This window comes from Entelurus aequoreus, linkage group LG10, assembly GCF_033978785.1.
Source record: "Entelurus aequoreus isolate RoL-2023_Sb linkage group LG10, RoL_Eaeq_v1.1, whole genome shotgun sequence".
In the NCBI taxonomy this organism is placed as follows: Eukaryota; Metazoa; Chordata; class Actinopteri; order Syngnathiformes; family Syngnathidae; genus Entelurus; species Entelurus aequoreus.
The window spans coordinates 73,002,356-73,019,747 of NC_084740.1; the positions used below are offsets into that span (position 1 = coordinate 73,002,356).

The window sequence follows — 17,392 nt, forward strand, 5'->3', positions numbered from 1 at the left end:
GGGTCTCCTAGCCGCTCAGGCAAATCATATGGTCTAAAGATGCATTTTTCCATCGATAACATGACATGATCGCGCCAAGTGCGTGCTCTTTCAGTCAATTAGTGTGCATATATACAGCCCGGCCCCTGGCCAAAAATTATTTAATTATGATTTTGAAGAATTTATCTTAATGTGCATGAACTATTTCTGTTCAAAATATTTAGAAATGTCACATGTTAAATGCTTAAATATTCAGTTTTTTGTACTGTGCCAACTGTACTACTATATGAGTACGTGTTTTCTATTGTTTCATTGAAAATAAAACAGCAAAGTCCATTTGGCCGTCATCCGTTTTAATTATGAGACACAATTGTGTCAAAGTCATGATTTTTTTTTTCATGCTTGAAATAAGAAATGATTACTTTAAAAAAGTAGTTTTATACTTGTGAGTGTTGATGACACAGCTTTGCAACAGTTGATATTCTAGTTTCAAGCATGTTTTACTCAATATAGGTCATCAAATCTCAGCAACAAGCTGTAATATCTTACTGAGATCATTTAGGACCAAAACACATAAAACAAGTAAAACACTCTAACATAAAATCTGCTTAGTGAGAAGAATTATCTTATCAGACAGAAAATAAGCAAATATCACCCTTATTTGGGATATTTCATCTTACTTAGATTTCAGTTTTTGCAGTGTGGGACTGACAGTCAGCCACGAGGGACTTCTTTTAGGTGTCGGGACTGAAAGCCAGTGTGTTAAGATGATGAAGCATTTAATGGACCTTCAAAGAAAGGTCACAGTATGGCGGAGGCAACCAAAAAAAAAATATGACCTTTGAATTTGTTTCTGGTGATGATTGAGGAAGGGGCTGCTCGGGCAAGGGGGACCCACCAAGCTTCGTTATCTCTAAATTATTTTATATTATTATAAACTTCAAGGTGCACCATGACCTACGATGTCTTTTTATGTGCAGGCTTTTTAGCACGCCGCTTCATAACGTTTGTTGTTGGAATGTGAACAACCATTCAGCATCAGAGATTTGAGATGGTTCATTTTGGTGTTTAGCCTCTTAAGTATACCATGAATTGATTAACGTGGACCCCGACTTAAACAAGTTGAAAAACTTATTGGGGTGTTACCATTTAGTGGTCAATTGTACGGAATATGTACTGTACTGTGCAATAAACTAAAACCAATTTCGATCAATCAATCAAAGTCATCCAGCTCCGCTGGATAGACAGTATGTCTCTACTATGGATGTTCCGATCAGGGTTTTTTTTTTTTGCTGCCGATTCCGATTGACAATATCAACACGATACTTAAACTAGGTTCTTATTCTCTTTTATGACATAAAATTGAGCAAAACAAAGTCAATAGTACACAATAGCTAAACAAAAGCAAAAACTACTATGTACGACTCATTTTAATCATTTAGGTTGTGTCCAGGGAATTCTTTTCTGCATTTGTAAACATTAACAAAAAAACTCAACAAAAAATAAAATTAAGAAATTAATTAAAAGATTTTATGGAATAATAAATGAATATCATACGAGAAATGCAAATGATGCATGTGTTGGGAAATGGATGATCGACCTAAACATTTCAGATGAAAGAGACATATCATGGAATGATGTTTGGAAAAATGCCAATAAACTCTTTAGAACAGAGGTGGGCAATTATTTTTTACCGGGGGCCGCACGAGCAACCCGAGCACTGCTGGAGGGCCACACCGACAGTATTTCAATTAAATTTTGCTCAAATTATTTTTGATGTACCGTAAGATTAAAAAAAAAAAAAATAATAATAATAGTTTCATTTAACCTAACTTAACTTTATACAAAAGCAGATTGCTTTTGATGGTTTTATTTGTAACACTGTCTTATACAGCACTTCCAGATGTATAATACAATGCAAAAATGTCAATTTCTGTCACTTTATCCTGCATCCTCTTTAAAATTCCAAAATTTTTCCCTGTCAGATTTGGACAACCATCTGTTGTCACACCTGCCAGCTTGTCCCATTTCAGTCCTAACATGTCCAAACACGCATTTACCTATTTGAACAAGTCATTACCTGTGGTTGTCCCTTTTAATTGACTGCATGGCTGCCAGCTACTCCGTGATTTGAAAGACTGCAGTTATCCCACGTAAGAAGATGAGCAGCTGGGCGGTGTCACATACATCGCAGCTCTCATCCAAAGCCAGCGAAAAACAGTCAAAGTCGGCCGTTTTGTTCTTCAGCTGAAGCTCCAAGTTTCCAGCGATGGTCTCAACCCGCCTCGTTACAGTGCGTCGGGAGAGTGACACGTTCTCAAATGCGCCCCTCTTCTCCGGGCATATCAGCGCAACAGAGTCCAATAAGCACTCCTTAATAAACTCTCCGTCAGAAAACGCCTTGCTTTTTCTGGCGATTTTGTGAGAAATTACCAAAATTGTCCTGGCGGCTGCATCTCTGGGGGTGTGAAATTTGGCAAAAAGTCCTTGTTGGGTTTGCAGTTTTCCATCAACGCATCAGCCTCCCTTGTGCGCGCTTCATCAGACAGATTCCGGTATTTTTCCTCGTGCTTCGTCGTGTAGTGGCGATTCAAATTATATTCTTTAAACACAGCAACCTGTGTACCACAAATTAAGCACACGGCTTTACTTTCTGTAAAGAAATACTTGGCAGTCCATGTCTTGTTGGAAACACGGCATTCGTCATCAACTTTTCTCTACTTAGCGTCTCGAGAGTAACACTTTTCAAAATAAAAGCAGCACAGTTGTATTACACGCACGACATACATGTTTTTTTTATATTTATTTTGTCATTTGTGATTGCCGCTGTTCACATTCACTCACAATCGCGCACGAGCATACGTCCACACAGAAGTAATATAAATAACGCTTTTCAAAACAAAAGCAGCACCGTTGTATTGCACACTCGACATAGATACTTTTTCAAATGTATTTTGTAATTTATGAGTGGCCTCACGCGGGCCGGACAGGGATGCACAAAGGGGGCCGCATAATGCCCAGGTCTGCTTTAGAAGCCTTAAAAATAAGCGGAGTCAATTTAGGATCTTGAATATATTGTATTTTACATCCTATCCGTTGTTTAAAATTGGTGCAGTAGATAGCAAACTATGTATGAAATGTCGGGCAGCTGAGGGAAGTCATTTATTGCGAGAATGTCAGCGAATAAAAGAGTTATGGTTGAAAACAACCAAAGAAGCAATCACATTCCTAAATATAAACATCCCAATGACACTGCAGACTTGTATTCTTGGTGATCTGCATCAATTTAGTAACGTGTCATCAAAGACTAAAAATGCATTTCTTTCAATATAAGAAAACGGTAATATTAAAAAAATGGATAGATGTTGATAGTCCAAATGATACTGACTGGTACACACAAGCTATGGAGATGATATCAGTAGAAAAAAACTGCATTTAGTTTAGATAATAATGAGTCATATATTGGAATATGGGATCCTTTATTAAAATGTCTTTTAACTATAAAATGAACTTTGTGGTAAATATTGGACACAATGTGTTGTCAAGCTTATGAGATGAGATGCAAGTGTATGCCACTGTGACACTATTGTTCATTTTTGAAATGTTTTTATTAAATTTTTTATAAATGGCTGTTAAGATCATGTAAATGAGGGATTTCTAATCACTGCTATGTTGGAATTCTTATTAATATTGATACTGTTGTTGATATTATTCATTTTTGTTTGACTACTTTTGGATTGTTTTGTGTCATGTTTGTGTGTCCTCTCAATTGCTCTGTTGATTGCTATTCTGAGTGTTGCTGGGCCGGGTTTGGTTTTGGAATTGGAATTGTATTATTATGGTGTTATTGTGTATTATTTTGTTGGATTGAATAATAATAAAAAATAAAAAATAAATAAATAAAATAAATAAATAAAATACAGTGTTTCCCATAAACTGCCAAGATACCTGTGGCGGTGGGGGCGTGGCTATGGGCGTGGTCACCATGACATCATCAAGTAATTTGCATAATTTACTACAATGATATGATTTTCTCTAAAAAGGCTCAAAAAATGTATACTTACTAATTAATAATAACAGTTTTGTTTTAAACGTCCATCCATCCATCCATCCATTTTACAATATAATTACAACACTTTATGTACATATTTGAACAATAAGTTATTCACTGAAATTTATTTATTAATTGTGGTTCTTACAAAAAATATATCTTATAAGATATAAAAGCTAAAATGTCTCTTAAAGCTCTGCCCCTTTAATTAGTGCATACTAAATAATTTAACTTTAGCCTACAACTACAACCATATTATTTACCAGCAACATAAAGTGAAACAGAGGCAGAGGTGTCCTGCCACAGTCAGTAACAAATAAACAGAAAACAGTAGTGGTCAAATACAAATAAGGCAACAAGGGAAGTATCCTACACTTCTCATTGTAAAGTAAATCTGAACAGCCTATATGGGCATCTACATCAACTATATGATTTGCCTGAGAAGCTGGACAGGACAAAAAAAAAAAAAAAAAAAAAAATTTTTTTTTTTTATTTGTGGCGGACGTAATTCTTTCTTGGTGGGCCGCCACAAATAAATGAATGTGTGGGAAACACTGAAATAAATAAAATAAATTTAAAAAAAAATTAAAAAAAATTATGCAAGGCACTCGTCCCAACCGAGACCGGCAATACCACACCTCCCTAGCCGCGCTCACCCTTTACAGCACAGCCGTAACTTCCTGGCATTAAACCTGCAGAAAATACTTATTCGCAGGTGTGGAGGGGGGCGTGGCCTGCGGGCCTGCCGCGGAACGGGGTGTGCCAGGACCTGCCTCGAAGACAGCGACAGGTGAGTGGATGGCCCAGGTGGGCCTTGTTATCTACTCACCTGTCGCCTTTATTAGCAGCAGCCGTGATGAGACAAGCAGTTGGAGAGAGACACAGACGCAGAAAAGACAGTTTGCTGGAAAGCAAACCACTTGCACTGTTTATGAAAATAAAACAGTGTTATACCCTGAAATCCGGGCTCTCCTGGCCGTGTGTGGTGGTCTGAAGAACCCACGAGAGGGCAACCACTACATAAGGTTTCTCTATATTTACATTTTCACACTTTGCACTATTTTGTTACACTTTATCAAACGTTTCTTACATACTCCCTATTTTTTCACCCTCAGTTTAAGAGGTTATTTTTTTAAGTGTTCAATGTGATTTTAGAATGTTGTCATTGATTGTTTCCCATGCTTGTGTGGACATTTCCTTTCCTTTTGGCCTTGATAGCTGAGGGGATAATAATCAGAAGAAGGTTACATTCTGAATAAAAGAGTTTCGCCTTATTTTCAATAGGTCATTAAAAAAAATCAATAACTATCGACATCGACCGACATAAAACACTTATGTGGTGATACAGTTTTCAGCCATATCGCGCAGATCTTCTACGGTAAGGTGTTGACGCCACGTGCGGTAAATTGTACGCTGTGTACTGCCACCAAAGCGCTCTAAAACCAATCAGCCGACGCGCCCTGGGGTCATGTGCACAGCCAGCCGACAAGAGGTTGTATGCATGGATGGAGAGGTCCTGGGGCTCGCAGGTATGGCGTCTATTGTCCGAGGAGCTCGGTAACGTGTCGGCAACACTTCTCTCGGCAGGAAATCAAATTGCAGAGCCAGTGTGCGCTTCCCGGTGAGCCGCGGGATCCTTTTGTCATCCAGTCCCCACGATGCAATGATATCAAAAGAGACGTCTGGATGATGACAGAGTGATAGCATTGCAGTGTGACATCGCAGAAAAAATGTCAACAGTTTCTATTCCCATAAGGTCTGAACTTTATCCGGATGCTCCCCGTTGAGCACTTCTGATTCGGTGTTCTTGGCCTTAAAAATTGGATGCTGTAGGTAGAGAAGTTCCTCTGGCATCCCACTGCTCTTTCTGACCTTTTCTTGGCACTTCTGAGGTTTGTTTTCTAGGCACACTGCAGCTGCACCTTATTTCATTCAAACAAAGGCTGGAGTCGATGCAATCCTCTGTTGATGACAGTTGAGAGGATCATAGGTCATTATATCCTGGCAGACAATGTAATCACAAAGTTTGTGATGTGCCTCCATCACGATAGAATTACTGTTCAAACTATCAGTATCAATTAGGGGTGTAACGGTACGTGTATTTGTATTGAACCGTTTCGGTACGGGGGTTCCGGTTCAGTTCGGAGGTGTACCGAACGAGTTTCCACACGGACATATTAAAGGCCTACTGAAATGACATTTTTGTATTTAAACGGGGATAGCAGATCCATTCTATGTGTCATACTTGATCATTTCGCGATATTGCCATATTTTTGCTGAAAGGATTTAGTAGAGAACATCGACGATAAAGTTCGCAACTTTTGGTCGCTGATAAAAAAAGCCTTGCCTGTACCGGAAGTAGCGTGACGTCACAGGAGGTAATATTCCTCACAATTTTCCTTTGTTTACAATGGAGCGAGAGAGATTCGGACCGAGAAAGCGACGATTACCCCATTAATTTGAGCGAGGATGAAAGATTCGTAGATGAGGAACGTTACAGTGAAGGACTAGAGAGGCAGTGATGGGCGTATCTTTTTTCGCTCTGACCGTAAGTGGACTCTCACACTATTATGTTAGATCCACTATGGACTGGACTCTCACTATTATGTTAGATCCACTATGGACTGGACTCTCACTATTATGTTAGATCCACTATAGACTGGACTCTCACTATTATGTTAGATCCACTATGGACTGGACTCTCACTATGATGTTAGATCCACTATGGACTGGACTCTCACTATTATGTTAGATCCACTATGGACTGGACTCTCGCTATTATGTTAGATCCACTATGGACTGGAATCTCACTATTATGTTAGATCCACTATGGACTGGACTCTCACTATTATGTTAGATCCACTATGGACTGAACTCTCACTATTATGTTAGATCCACTATGGACTGGACTCTCACTATTATGTTAGATCCACTATGGACTGGACTCTCACTATTATGTTAGATCCACTATAGACTGGACTCTCACTATTATGTTAGATCCACTATGGATTGCACTCTCACTATTATGTTAGATTCACTATGGACTGGACTCTCACTATTATGTTAGATCCACTATGGACTGGACTCTCACTATTATGTTAGATCCACTATGGACTGGACTCTCACTATTATGTTAGATCCACTATAGACTGGACTCTCACTATTATGTTAGATCCACTATGGACTGGACTCTCACTATGATGTTAGATCCACATGGACTGGACTCTCACTATTATGTTAGATCCACTATGGACCGGACTCTCACTATTATGTTAGATCCACTATGGACTGGACTCTCACTATTATGTTAGATCCACTATGGACTGGACTCTCACTATTATGTTAGATCCACTATGGTCTGGACTCTCACACTATTATGTTAGATCCACTATGGACTGGACTCTCACTATTATGTTAGATCCACTATGGACTGGACTCTCACTATTATGTTAGATCCACTATGGACTGGACTCACACTATTATGTTAGATCCACTATGGACTGGACTCTCACTATTATGTTAGATCCACTATGGACTGGACTCTCACTATTATGTTAGATCCACTATGGACTGGACTCTCAAATGCGGTCCTCTCCAAGGTTTCTCATAGTCATTCACATCAACGTCCCATTGGGGTTGTGAGTTTTTCCTTGCCCTTATGTGGGCTCTGTATCGCGGATGTCGTTGTGGCTTGTGCAGCCCTTTGAGACACTTGTGATTTAGGGCTATATAAATAAACATTGATTGATTGACTGATTGAAATGTCTGACTAAGCAGATTTTATGTTACAGTGTTTCATTTGTTTTAAGTGTTTTGGTCCTAAATGATGTCAGTAAGATATTACAGCTTGTTGCTGAGATTTGATGACCTATATTGAGTAAAACATGCTTGAAACTAGAATATCAACTGTTGCAAAGCTGTGTCATCAACACTCACAAGTATAAAACTACTTTTTTAAAGTAATAATTTCTAATTTCAAGCATGAAAAAAAAAATCATGACTTTTGACACAATTGTGTCTCATAATTAAAACAGATGACAGCCAAATGGACTTTGCTGTTTTATTTCCAATGAAACAATAGAAAACACGTACTCATATAGTAGTACAGTTGGCACAGTACAGCAAACTGACAGTTAATATTTAACATTTCTAACTCTTTTGAAAAGAAATAGTTCATGCACATTCAGATAAATTCTTCAAAATTACAATTAAAAAAATTTGGTCGGGGGCCGGGCTGTAAATAAATATATATAATTTTATATGTATATATATATACATATATATATATATATGTATATATATATATATATATATATATATATATATATATATATATATATATATATATATATATATATATACATATATATATATAATTGACTGAAAGAGCACGCACTTGGCGCGATGATGTCATGTTATCGCTGGGAAAATGCAAGAAATGTAATGCCGAGCGCATATCATTATGTCAAGATAATGGCTCTAGCATTTACTTCGTTTAAGAATATTTTTTAACATATTGAGCAAAAAGGTCTCATATTTGTTTTTTCTACCAAGAAAAGTGCACTTGTTATTAGTGAGAATATACTTATTTTAAGGTATTTTTGGGTTCATTGAGGTTAGCTAATTTTACTTGTTTTTACAAGCCAAATGTTCTTGTTCTATTGACAGATAATTTTGCTTAGTTCAAATAAAATACCCCTCATTTTTGTATTTTTTTTTTTTCTTGTTTTTGAACACTGACTTTTTGCAGTGCGGTGTAGTTGGCACTGGGAGCAAGGTGGGTGCACTGCAAATAGTCAGTGTTCAAAAACAAGAAAAAAAAACAACCAAAAATGAGGGGTATTTTACTTGAACTAAGCAAAATTATCTGCCAATAGAACAAGAAAATTTGGCTTGTCAAGACTTTCTAAAACAAGTAAAATTAGCTAACCTCAATGTACCCAAAAATACCTTAAAATAAGTATATTCTCACTAATAACAAGTGCACTTTTCTTGGTAGAAAAAAAAAGAGTGTTGAAAAATATTCTTAAATTAAGTAAATGCTAGTGCCATTATCTTGACATAATGATATGCATTACATCATGATTTTTTGTTTCATGCTTGAAATAAGAAAAGATTACTTTGAAAAAGTAGTTTTATATTCATGAGTGTTGATGACACAGCTTTGCAACAGTTGATATTCTAGTTTCAAGCATGTTTTACTCAATATAGGTCATCAAATCTCAGCAACAAGCTGTAATATCTTACTGAGATCATTTAGGACCAAAACCCTTAAAACAAGTAAAACACTCTAACATAAAATCTGCTTGGTGAGAAGAATTATCTTATCAGACAGAAAATAAGCAAAAATCACCCTTATTTGAGATATTTACTCTTACTTAGGTTTCAGTTTTTGCAGTTACTTGTTTTGACAAGCCAAATGTTCTTGTTCTATTGGCAGATAATTTTGCTTAGTTCAAATAAAATACCCCTCATTTTTGTAATTTTTTTTTCTTCTTGTTTTTGAACACTGACTTTTTGCAGTGCGGTGTAGTTGGCACTGGGAGCAAGGTGGGTGCACTGCAAATAGTCAGTGTTCAAAAACAAGAAAGAAAAAAACCAAAAATGAGGGGTATTTTACTTGAACTAAGCAAAATTATCTGCCAATAGAACAAGAACATTTGGCTTGTCAAGACTTTCCAAAACAAGTAAAATTAGCTAACTTCAATGAACCCAAAAATACCTTAAAATAAGTATATTCTCACTAATAATAACAAGTGCACTTTTCTTGGTAGAAAAAAAAAGTGTTGAAAAATATTCTTAAATTAAGTAAATGCTAGTGCCATTATCTTGACATAATGATATGCATTGCATCATGATTTTTTTGTTTCATGCTTGAAATAAGAAATGATTACTTTGAAAAAGTAGTTTTATATTCATGAGTGTTGATGACACAGCTTTGCAACAGTTGATATTCTAGTTTCAAGCATGTTTTACTCAATATAGCTCATCAAATCTCAGCAACAAGCTGTAATATCTTACTGAGATCATTTAGGACCAAAACCCTTAAAACAAGTAAAACACTCTAACATAAAATCTGCTCAGTGAGAAGAATTATCTTATCAGACAGAAAATAAGCAAAAATCACCCTTATTTGAGATATTTCCTCTTACTTAGGTTTCAGTTTTTGCCGTGTGGAGTGTCTTGCTCAAGGACACAACGGCTTTGACTGGGACGGCGGAAGCTGGAATCCAACCTGGAACCCTCAAGTTGCAGCACCTGAGCCCCGCCGACCTTCTTCCTTGACTTCCTTCTGTAGCCAGAGTCTGCACTAAGTCAACTCCACTGAGGGACTGATGAAGGGCAAAGTAGGACTGCAACAGGCAGATGGGCCAGAGCGAAAGGGTTAGGGGTTTTACGCAGGCGAGCGGCCGGATCAATGCACCGCGGCTAATTCAATTAGAAGGCTAAAGAGGAGGGAGTCTGGCAAGTGGAAGGGTTCAGACGAGGAAATGAAACCAGAGGCAGGACGGCATGAAGGAGAGCAGCAGAAGAGAGAGGAATGTGAGAAGAATCTGCATGGAGAGATTATTACGGAGCGCTGGTAGAATGCCTTTGAAAACATCAATGAAAGATACTGAAAAGAAGGAAGAGTGAGACGTAATGAGGGAAATGGTTTTCAATACAAGAGCAAATTACTGAAATGGAAGTGAAAATAGGGCTAAAACATCTCTTTTGAACTGGGGGCTTACATTCAGTGCACAACAGAACCGAACCAACCGCATGTGCCGCAGACGCGACAGAAAACATCCCTTTCTGTCATCCTCCTCTATTTTCCCTGCGTGACTCTCTGTCTCATTGGCTCATTTTCTGCTGGTGTCGGGTTTGCATCAGCAACATCTTCCACACACCACTGGTGCACCAATGCAAACGTTACGCCATGTTTTGATGGTCTGCACGTGTGATTAAAGGAGTCCTTCTCATAGTAGAGCGGGGGGCGTGGGGTTACGGGCAACGTTCCGTCTAAGGTGCGCGCCTGTGCAATTGCGCACTGCTCAAGCGTCCTCTGCGCACGGCAAATCTATGCCACGCACAAAATCAAATGAAAAAAATAAGCGCGTAACAATTTTCGACACGCGGACACGACAGAGAAAACAGTTTTCGTCATCATTGTTCAAATATTGTAACGTCTTTGAGGACATGAATTCCATCCATCACTTTACTGAGCAAAACTCTTCATTGTCGGCCATAAACACATCACCAAAACATTAGTAAAAAAAAATATCTAGCAAAAGTGGTCATTTTCTGCAGTACAAACCAGACCAAAAGCAACTTTGTTATATCGACAGCAGCCGCTCGCTCTTTCTCACTTGCGCCAACACATGCACATGTGGCACTTAGCCAGTGATGCGTTTACAGCCACACAAAAAGTCGGACAACTCCAACACCACACATAAAGTGTCATTCCAGGTCGTTACACTATGATTTACCAATCAAATGTGTGCTTATTCTAGTGTCATTTATTAGGAATCTTCATTTATAAATATTAATCATGAAATGCTGTTAGTATATTAAATAAATACTAATAAAAATATATTTTTTACAAACAGGAAGTTGCAGGAATGTATACATGATCCCCTGCTTACATCTCATTGTGCAACATGTGAATGTTTTAATGGGAACAAAATGCAATGTCTGAAAGGGGTACACATTATTTCCAAAGCAGGACCTCCACCCAGACAAACAATACAAGTACACAGTTCATGAAAAACAATATTTTGTCAGGTTTGTCACTGACAGTTCAGTTATGTTTTGGTTTTTCCTGTCTTTGTTTCCTGTCAGCGCTCTTATTTTGGCTATTTCCCGATTATCTCCCTGAGTGCTTTGTCCCCTCAGCTGTGGCTGATTGGCACCTGGCCACACCTGGTGTCAATCAGCCAGCTGCTAATTGAACCTGCCTTCCTCTCCAGTCAGGGCGGGATTATTCTGTCACAATGAGTTGTTGACGAACCCCAAGATGCAGAGATGGCGGCAGGCATTGTCCAGGAAAACATGATTTAATTTAACACTGTAGCAAAAAACAAACAAAAGGAGAACAAACTTGGCTATGAACTAAAATAGCACAAAGGCTAACTGTCGACAAGAAACAAAAACACTTACTGTGACACGAAGGAACTATGACATGAGCAGAGTGAACAAAAGTAGACAGAGCTACAACGACAAGTATTATGACAGGTAGTAGTGACAATAATCCAGCCCTGACTGGAGAGGAAGGCAGGTTCAAATAGCAGCTGGCTGATTGACACCAGGTGTGGCCAGGTGCCAATCAGCCACAGCTGAGGGGACAAAGCACTCAGGGAGATAATCAGGAAATAACCAAAATAAGAGCGCTGACAGGAAACAAAGACAGGAAAAACCAAAACATACCTGAACTGTCAGTGACAACCCTGACATATTTGTTGTTATTGTCATTGTAAGTGGGCCTAAACACTTATATTAGAAATGGAAATGATTGCTGTCATTTGATTATAATAATAAGAGAATGTTGTCTGTCTATCTGTGTTGGCCCTACGATGAGGAGGGGACTTGTCCAGGGTGTACCCCGCCTTCCGCCCCAATGCAGCTGAGATAGGCTCCAGCGACCCCGAAAGGGACAAGCGGTAGAAAATGGATGGATGGATGGAGATTGAAGTTGTTATTTAGTCAGGTTTGGGACAGGTGCAGGGCCGGCCCGTGGCATAGGCCGTATAGGCAAATGCTAAGGGCGCCGTCCATCAGGGGGCGCCACGCCAGTGCCACAAATGTTGGAGGAAAAAAAAAAAAAAAAAAAAGTTGGTACTATTATTTCTAAATACAAAAAATAATCCCACGTTAATTAAAATGCAAAGTAAAGCCTATTTAATAGAAATATTATTTGTTACAACATTACGCCCCCACCTCCCTTCCCGTATCATGACTCTTTTTGGACGTCACCTCATCAAAAAAACAACACAAGATGTCAAAACGGCCAAAACAGTCAGGTGCCCAGGGAAGAAAAAATAGAAAAGAAGAGGAGGAGAAACGAGAAAAAGACAGAGGTAGCAGGTAGGTAACGTTAGCCTACATGAAATTATTTGTCTGTTACAGAATGTGATAGTAAACTGGCTTTTTAGCATTAAGCTAATGTTACATGATTCGGCAATTGCTAATCAATAAATAGCTAGTTCTGTTTTAACGTCGGGTTAACATTGTGGAGGGGGCTAAATTTTTATGGAAAATAATAATGTAACGTTAGGTAATTACAGTACTCCCACCTTACATTCCTCAGAGACATTTGTATTAGATCTTTTAAGCAGGTGTTTTTTGTTTACATTGTTATTGCCTTCTGGTTAGCTAATGTTTGCCCTGCAGGTAATAGTCACTTTTCCACCCCTTTATATATTAGGTATAGTTGTAAGCCTAGTTGTTAAAGTGCACATCATTAATGTTAATTAAGCAATATTACATGAGAGGGAATGCTGTTTTTTAATTTGAGCACTGCTGTGATTCGGTTAAAGATAATCATAACATAACATTCTCATATAATATTTTATACTGTTACTTTGCATTCTGCTATTCAGCATTTCACTGTAATGATGACAATAAATTGATTGTTAGATATTCATTTTTAATTTTTTGTATTCATTTATTTATTCTTTTTTTTTTTTATCTTGTTAACTATTCTGATTGTTAATTTGCTTTCTTTAAGTAAAAAAAAAGGTCAAAGACAAAGCTATTCGGTTTTTTGTGAGTATATACACTTCACTGCCGATGTGGGGGGGCGCCACCTAAAATCTTGCCTAGGGCGCCAGATTGGTTAGGGCCGGGCCTGGACAGGTGTGCTGCTGGTGTAGCCACAGTGTGCACGTCTGATGTTGCTCACATGGGCTCCACTGAATGCTCAGGGACTTTTTGCCTTTGCTCACACACATGAAAAATTAGAGGGATCATTGGGTATGGGTGCAATGCCAGGGGGCGGCGCGGGTGACCCCTGGGAACATTCTTTTTTTTTTGCCGTACCAGAATATGATGAAGCGTGTGTCGCACTTGACTTCACTGTAAAGACCAGTGTGCTGTTTCCTTTCATGTTAATAAACGTATTGTCATGATCCGTGGTCCAGATCATGTTTTGTTTAGTTACGTTCTGTTAGTTTTGGACTCCGCTAGTTCCTGTTTTTGGGCACCTTTGTTTGTTTTAGTTTCCATGACGACTCATTAGTTTCACCTGCCTCATGTGTTCGGATCGCGCACCTGCTCTAATCGGAGACTATTATTTAAGCCTGTTTTGCCAGTTAGTCGTCCTGGCAACATTGCTCTGTATTGATTGTTTCATGCTCGTTTCATGCCACAGATTCATGCTCGTTTTCATGCGATTGTTCGCTTCATGCACTGCAGTGTTCAAAAACAAGAAAATATTTTTTTTAAATTAGGGTTATTTTATTTGAACTAAGCAAAATTATCTGCCAATAGAACAAGAAAATTTGGCTTGTCAAGACTTTCCAAAACAAGTCAAATTTGCTAACCTCAATGAACCCAAAAATACCTTAAAATAAGTATATTCTCACTAATAACAAGTGTACTACTATATGAGTACGTGTTTTCTATTGTTTCATTGAAAATAAAACAGCAAAGTCCATTTGGCTGTCATCTGTTTTAATTGTGTCAAAGTCATGATTTTTTTTTCATGCTTGAAATAAGAAATTATTACTTTAAAAAAGTAGTTTTATACTTCTGAGTGTTGATGACACAGCTTTGCAACAGTTGATATTCTAGTTTCAAGCATGTTTTACTCAAAAAAGGTCATCAAATCTCAGCAACAAGCTGTAATATCTTACTGAGATCATATACACACACACACACACACACACACACACACACACACACACACACACACACACACACACATATATATATATATATATATATATATATATATATATATATATATATATATATATATATATATATATATATATATATATATATATATATATATATATATATATATATATATTAAGGCTGCAACAACTAATCGATTAAATCGATTAAAATTGATTATTAAAATAGTTGCCGATTAATTTAGTCATCGATTCGTTGGATCTATGCAATGCGCATGCGCAGAGTTTTTTATTTTATTTTATTTTTTTTTATTATTATTTTTATTTTTATTTTTTTTAAAAAACCTTTATTTATGAACTGCAACATGTACAAATAGCTGAGAAACAATAATCAAAATAAGTATGGTGCCAGTATGCTGTTTTTTTTCAATAAAATACTGGATAGCATAGAAATGTAGTTTGTCTCTTTTATCCGATTATTAATCGATTAATCGAAGTAATAATCGACAGATTAATCGATTATCAAATTAATCGTTAGTTGCAGCCCTAATATATATATATATATATATATATATATATATATATATATATATATATATATATATATATATATATATATATATATATATATATATATATATATATATATATATATATATATATATATATATATATATATATATATATATATATATATATATATATATATATATATATATATATATATATATATACTACCGTTCAAAAGTTTGGGGTCACCCAAACAATTTTGTGGAATAGCCTTCATTTCTAAGAACAAGAATAGACTGTCGCGTTTCAGATGAAAGTTCTCTTTTTCTGGCCATTTTGAGCGTTTAATTGACCCCACAAATGTGATGCTCCAGAAACTCAATCTGCTCAAAGGAAGGTCAGTTTTGTAGCTTCTGTAACGAGCTAAACTGTTTTCAGATGTGTGAACATGATTGCACAAGGGTTTTCTAATCATCAATTAGCCTTCTGAGCCAATGAGCAAACACATTGTACCATTAGAACACTGGAGTGATAGTTGCTGGAAATGGGCCTCTATACACCTATGTAGATATTGCACCAAAAACCAGACATTTGCAGCTAGAATAGTCATTTACCACATTAGCAATGTATAGAGTGTATTTCTTTAAAGTTAAGACTAGTTTAAAGTTATCTTCATTGAAAAGTACAGTGCTTTTCCTTCAAAAATAAGGACATTTCAATGTGACCCCAAACTTTTGAACGGTAGTGTACATATATATATATATATATATATATATATATATATATATATATATATATATATATATATATATATATATATATATATATATATATATATATATATATATATATATATATATACATATGTATGTATGTTTGTATATATATATATATATATATATATATATATATATATATATATATGTATATATATATATGTGTGTATATACTGTATATGTGTGTGTATATATATATATATATATATATATATATATATATATATATATATATATATATATATATATATATATATATATATATATATATATATATATATATATATATATATATATATATATGTATATATATATATATATATATATATATATATATATATATATACCCATTTTGAGACCATATGATTTTCCTGGGCGGCTAGGAGACACCGAGAGTAACAAACGGTAGAAAATGGATTAGGAAGAACAGATTTAAAAACAAATAATAAAAAACTTTAAAAAAAAATTTTTTTTTAAATCCCGGATTTTGGACGCTGGTGGGCCGGATCCGGCCCGCGGGCCGTAATTTGGGGACCCCTGACGTAGAGTATCTTTGACAAGAGTTTTTGCAGTAGGCACCTAAAACAGCCATCAGAATACTCCTGTCATGAAGAGCAGTGGTCCCCAACCACCGGTCCGCACAAGAAAAGAAAAAAATATTTTTTTAATTTTTTTTTAAAATAAATCAACACAAAAAACACATTTACACTCATTCACACAAAAGGGTTGTTTTTTTCTGTTATTAATATTCTGGTTCCTACATTATATATCAATATAGATCAATACAGTCTGCAAGGGATACAGTCCGTAAGCACACATGATTGTATTTTTTTATGGTCCGTGGGACAAATTTTCGAGCGTTGACCGGTCCGCAGTTACAAAAAGGTTGGGGACCACTGCTCTATCGGACAGGAGTGCTTTGCAGTTGTCAAGGACCTACTGTAAAAATGCTAGTACGATAACCTCCATATGACAGCAGGGCTCAGCTTTTTTTTTACAAATCAACTGCAACAAATGCTAGTTGTCAAATTTGGCCTCGGGGGGTTTGCCAGCCGGACGCCCCTGCTTTCGTCGAAAGCTGTCACTGATCAAGCTCTGCGGACGTCGCCGCGGCTTCTTCCTGCAGCCGACGGGGAGGCAGTGAAGCATGAAGCCTGCATGGCGCTGTAATTGAACACCTCACATCCCGTGTGTCAAGCCTGCGTACGTGCGGCGGTGATGAAGCACATTGCAGGACATTA

The 17,392-nt window shown here is 36.8% G+C and overlaps 1 protein-coding gene across 1 annotated transcript in view; it reads right to left on the bottom strand.

The window, feature by feature from the left end:
* The window catches only part of kcnh3 (potassium voltage-gated channel, subfamily H (eag-related), member 3), a 267,497-nt gene that overhangs the window by 147,781 nt on the left and 102,324 nt on the right, over positions 1-17,392 (bottom strand). The gene's annotated exons all lie outside the window — the stretch shown is intronic.